At 41.6% G+C, this 6,294-nt stretch overlaps 1 pseudogene; it reads left to right on the top strand.

Moving 5' to 3' along the window:
- The first annotated feature begins 4,622 nt into the window (after positions 1-4,622).
- Positions 4,623-5,852, top strand: LOC147891462 (secreted RxLR effector protein 161-like; annotated as a pseudogene).
- The last annotated feature ends 442 nt before the right edge of the window (positions 5,853-6,294 follow it).

The raw sequence follows: 6,294 nt of genomic DNA on the forward strand, positions 1-6,294 counted from the left end.
CCTTGTATGTTCTAGGGATCAAAAAGAACTTGCTATCAGTTTCTGCACTTACTAGATTTGGCTTGATTATCAAATTTGTGGATGACAGGTGTACAGTTCATGATCTCAATTCTAGTGATACAATTGTGGCATTTGGTTCATTAAGCCATGGGCTTTACAAGCCACATGCTTGTGAGAATTGTGTGGAAGATGCAGCATGTACGGTATCAGACTTAAAAGCTGTTTCAGATGCAAAACTTTGGCATGCACGTTTTGGCCATCTGAATTTTGCCAGTTTGTTGTGCTTGCAAAAATATGTTATGGTGTCTTCATTACCTACCTTGTAGACACCTATTAAACATGTATGTGAGGGCTGCATATTGGGTAAGATGCAGCGTTCTTCCTTTCCAAAAGATGGTTCAATGAGAGCTGCACGCAAATTGCAGCTCATACATAATGATGTTTGTGGTCCAATGCAAACACCATCTTTTGGGCATTACCTATACTTTGTGACTTTCATTGATGATTACTCTAGGCATGCATGGGTATATCCCTTAAAGATGAAGTCGAAAGTGTTCTTGTGCTTCAAACAGTTTGTATGTATGGCTAAAAATTTGTCAGGATGTTAATGTTGGGAAACTGAAAGGAAAGCAAAGAGTGGACACAAACTCAGAATACTTGCATTACTTGCTTGTAGAATGAAGAAGAGTGAGGTCCTTAAGTAGGCACCTCATACATGCTCACTGACATCACTGATGACTTCAGAGCTCCACAATCATCTCCTCAATCTGCTCCTAGATTCTCTCAATCATCCTATGTGGCTCTTCCACCACCTAACTGTGCTTGTGGGCACCTAACTGTGCCTCTAGCACTCATACATAGAAACCAAGGTGTGCCTGAGGCATACACCTTGAGATATCCCAACAAACCCCCCCTCAAGGGAATGCCTCAGGCTATGTCAAGGATACATCTAGTCTCATAGTTTCTCATGCCATCTCATGGTGGTCAAGGATTAATCTATGGCTAGGTTCTCATGCTAGCAAGGGTTCCCTTGGGTGCAAGGTAAACAAAAGGGATACAAAAAGACCTTCCAATGGTTATCTCCCCTGCATGTACATGCACACAATGTCTGGCAGGAGGTACCATGGAGCAAAACATACACATGGCCTACATCATAAGGTGACCAGAGGTGTTTACAAAACACACAAAACACAATAGTTTATTTTCATTCATTTTGGAGGACTATCCAGGCTGAGTACCTTGACATAAAAAGAGAGATCTGGAGCATACATAGAGATGTTTTAAAATGCATAATCTTCAAAGGATGCCTCATCTTGTGGAGGCTCATCAAGTGAAAGTAGATTTGCATTTTCTGTCTTTGCTTTGGCTCTCCAAAACTTCTCATTATGGTTGTTCTTGCCACAGTGCTTGCATGGATTAATTTTGAAGCAGTCCTTTGAAAGGTGATTTGTCTTTCCACAGTGATTGCAAGGGGTATACTTGTCCTTCTGGACTTTTATAGCATAAGCAGTGTCATTGCCTTTCCTGAGCTCCATATGCCTTCCAATGGGATACAAAAAGGGATACAAAAAGACCTTCCAATGGTTATCTCCCCTGCATGTACATGCACACAATGTCTGGCAGGAGGTACCATGGAGCAAAACATACACATGGCCTACATCATAAGGTGACCAGAGGTGTTTACAAAACACACAAAACACAATAGTTTATTTTCATTCATTTTGGAGGACTATCCAGGCTGAGTACCTTGACATAAAAAGAGAGATCTGGAGCATACATAGAGATGTTTTAAAATGCATAATCTTCAAAGGATGCCTCATCTTGTGGAGGCTCATCAACTGAAAGTAGATTTGCATTTTCTGTCTTTCCTTTGGCTCTCCAAAACTTCTCATTATGGTTGTTCTTGCCACAGTGCTTGCATGGATTAATTTTGAAGCAGTCCTTTGAAAGGTGATTTGTCTTTCCACAGTGATTGCAAGGGGTATACTTGTCCTTCTGGACTTTTATAGCATAAGCAGTGTCATTGCCTTTCCTGAGCTCCATATGCCTTTCTTCTTCTTGGAGGGCAGAGATAATACCTTCAAGATTAGGATTAGGAATATTTTTCAGAGTGGTAACTATGTGATCATAATCTTCAGGCATACTCTTAAGTAACACTGCCATAGCATCATCTGGAGTAATAGGAGAGTTGATAGAAGCTAATTGAGTCATAAGACTCCACATATAGTTGACATGAGCTGCTAAAGTAGTACCACTAGCCATCTTCAATTCAAAGAAAGAGATTTTAAGTGATAGTTTAGAGATGTGAGAGCTAGCACCAAAAATCATGTCAAGCTTTTGCCAAGCTTCCGAAGGAGACTCCAAGTCAGAGATATGGTGAATATAATCATCTCCTAAAGCAAGAGCAATGATACCATATCTTTTTCTTCTCTAGCTAGATCCCTTGCCGGTCGTGTCAGAGTTGAGGATTCTCCAGCATTGGAGGCCGTAGAAGAAGCGGTAGGAGTAGGTTTGATAAGTCCCCATAAGTTCTCCCTCATCAATGCAAATTTTACCTTCATCTGCCATATGTGGAAGCCCTTTCATTGAACTTCTCGAGATTAAATAGGGTAGCCATGAGAGGGTCTAACCCAGATATTGGGCAGTGTCTATCTCTCTTACAAGGCAAAAATAACTGAAAGACTTCCAAAATATGAGCACTTGATGTAGCAAAGACTATTGACCAATATTCAATCAATGATGCTTCTTCTTACATGCTTCATAGAAGTGGGTGAAATAAATACTTTCCAATCAAAACCAGGTCTAGTAATTCAAAACAAAACTGAAGCCACACTTGTACTGAAGTTATTGAAAGATGCAAAAAACCAGAAATGCTAGAGTAGCATTTTATGTAGCATCATCTTCAAAAGCTTGTCAAAACTGTCAAAACCAAAAGACTGAACTTGGAGGGCTTATAGCTTACTCTTTAGAGCAAAGGAAAAGGGGGTTTCTGAGGCAAAAGAGAGCTAATATACCACAGAAGGTCCTCTGGGAAGTAGAGGTGAAAAAACGCGTCAGGTCGCCATATCTTTCCCCTTCAAAAACGACTGGTTTTTCACTATTTTCTCCTAGAATATGCAGCCATTGGTGCTCATATTTCAGCACAAAATAGCTCTAGGAATGGACTAACTCCCCCTGAAAGGAATTAGAGAAAGATGAAGTGAGCTGGGAGAAAATGCAGAAGAGACAGTCGACGACTTTCATGTAATGGCGACGAAACGGGCGCGCCTTTCTTCAATTCCTCTCAGCCAGAAGTTTGCCCTTTTGAGATGGATCTCTAGCAGGAAGGACGTGGGAAATGGCTGAGAACCGGAGGAGAACAAGCTTAAGCAAAGTTTGGGAAGAAGAGGGAGAGATGGTGAAGAAGAAGAAGATGATGATGATGATGATGTGGTAGAAATGGGCTCAAGGAGGATCAAAGGGCTCTGATACCATGTTGGGAAACTGAAAGGAAAGCAAAGAGTGGACACAAACTCAGAATACTTGCATTACTTGCTTGTAGAATGAAGAAGAGTGAGGTCCTTAAGTAGGCACCTCATACATGCTCACTGACATCACTGATGACTTCAGAGCTCCACAATCATCTCCTCAATCTGCTCCTAGATTCTCTCAATCATCCTATGTGGCTCTTCCACCACCTAACTGTGCTTGTGGGCACCTAACTGTGCCTCTAGCACTCATACATAGAAACCAAGGTGTGCCTGAGGCATACACCTTGAGATATCCCAACAGTTAAGTGGGCACCCTCCGTTCTGATCGAGGGGGGGAGTATATGACAAAACAGTTTGATGCATTTTTGGCAAAACGTGGGATCAAACACCAATGTACAGTGCCTTATACACCACAACAAAATGGTGTAGCAAAAAGAAAAAACAGGTCTCTCATGGAAATGGCAAGATGTATGGTCAAGAGTTAAGCATCACCTCATGGTTTTTGGCTTGAGGCTGTTATGTGTGCCACTTATGTACTGAACAGGTGTCCCACTAAAGCTTTGCAGTCTATCACTCCATATGAAGCTTGGCATGGTAAAAAGCCATCTGTTCCTCATCTGCATGTTTTTGGTTGCTTGGCCTATGCATTAGTGCCTCAGCAACATTGCAGAAAATTGGATGATAAGGCTGTCAAATGCATTTTTGTTTGTTACAGTTCTGAAAGTAAAGGTTACAGGTTATATCACCCACAAACAAAATGTATTTTGGTTAGCCAACATGTAGTGTCTGTGGAAGATGTTGTGCAACCATTGCTTTCATGTACTAAAGATACAGAAATCAGACATGTATGATAGTTTGTTGTGCCTCTTTGGTGGTGGTCCATCACATGTAGATCATCATGAGGTGCAAAATCAGCCTTTAAAGGTCTCAAATGAGTCCACAAATCAGCCTATTGCTGATGCAGATCTACATGATGTACTGTATGAGAAGAGGGTTGAAAATGAGGAGGCTAGAAACATGCCTAAATGGTTGGTGCAAACCTTGCTTGACAGTAAATTGGATGCACTATTGTCTAGTCGTACTCGTTCTGGCTCTCAGCACTTGGTATGAAAAGATACATGCCTATTTGACAGCACTTGGTTTTCAAAATAGTCCAACTGAAAGCACCTTGTTTGTCAAATGTGCGGGTGATGTATTTCTTATCATTGTTCTTTATGTTGATGACATGCTGCTCACCGGTCCTAATGAGATGCATATTGCTGATTTTAATGCTAATTTGAATGCCTCTTTTGAGATGTCAGACTTGGGGCTTTTGCATCACTACTTGGGCATTCAATTCAAACAATGTGCTGAAGGGATTGCTTTGTGTTAGACACAGTATGTAGAGACATTGTTGAGGAGATTTGGCCTTGAGGACAGCAAGCCTATTGCTACTCCAATGGAGACAGGTTTGAAGTTAAGTCTTCATGACGTTGGAGATCACTTTGATGTCACTCTCTATCAGCAAAGTGTTGGATGTCTCATTTATGTATGCATAACTAGGCTAGATATTCAGTTTGTAGTCTCACAGGTGAGTAGATCTATGCATAGCCCAGGGTCTAAGCATTGGCAGGCAGTTAAGCAGATATTTCGCTACTTACATGGCACTATACATCTTGGGTTGTTTTATCCCAAGGGGGGTACATTACTGCCAGATTTGCATGCTTTTTCGAAGGGCTGGTTGCTATGACACCCGTGTGTCCACTAGTGGTTTTTGCTTCATGCTTGGAAGCTCATGCATATCGTGGTTGAGCAAGAAGCAACCTACTATGGCCACTTCCAGTTGTGAAGCTCAGTACAGGGCAGTCTTCACAGCAGCAACGGTTAAGTGTGTTTGACTCAGACGCCTTGTGGCTGATTTAGGTGTTGGACAGGAGACTGCTGCCACCACCATCTACACTGACAGTCAAAGCGCATTGGCAGTTGTGAGGAATCTAGTTTTTCATGCTTGCACAAAGCACATTGAGGTGCATTATCACTATGTCAAGGAGAGACTCTCAGCAGGAGAGATAAGCCATGTTTATGTGCTGACACAGGATAACCTCGCCGATCTATTCACAAAGGCGCTTTCTTGTGAGAAGTTCGAAGCTTTCCGGAAATCTTTGGGCTTGCTTCCCTTTGTGGATTGATCACCTTTGTAGGGCTTGGCACCTCCCTATACATTCAGTGCCAGCTCTTGATCACCGCATCACTCCCAGGGGGGATTTGTTGATGTATTATGGTAGTGATGTGTGTGATCACACTTAGGACTGCCGGGGCACTTTTTCCCTCTTTAGGAGGTTTTTTCCCCCGTGCATTGTATATATGCCCAGTCTCATTCTAGGGCAAACAATCTTTGTATCTTTGAACTAGCACATTAAGGGAACAGTCTTCTCTATTGTGTGCTTAACGAGCTTCTTCTCCTTCATGCTTCCTGTGCATTCTAGCTTCTATGTTCCAACAGTTTTAAGATGAATTTATGCAAGATCTAAATATGTACTTTATGATGCAAACTAAATTGAGTGACACGAAAATGAGATGGGCTAATTTCCTTTCACAATTCAATTTCATATTGCCCACATACTTGGTAAGCATAACCAAGTGGCCCATGCTCTTTCATATTATCCAAGAGTAAATGTTGTATCCATAGCTACTCCTCACGATGGTTCAATCTAGTTGTCAATGAGTGTTTCAAAATATTTCAATGTTGTGGTTAGATCCAATCTATATGCCAATGAGTGTCATGAGAGCATACAAACTATAAAATGAGTGTCATGAGTGCATACAAACTATACAACAAACCATG

This window comes from Dipteris shenzhenensis, chromosome 18 (genome assembly GCF_047967505.1).
Source record: "Dipteris shenzhenensis isolate YYH24624 ecotype China chromosome 18, Dip_SZ_1.0, whole genome shotgun sequence".
In the NCBI taxonomy this organism is placed as follows: domain Eukaryota; kingdom Viridiplantae; phylum Streptophyta; class Polypodiopsida; order Gleicheniales; family Dipteridaceae; genus Dipteris; species Dipteris shenzhenensis.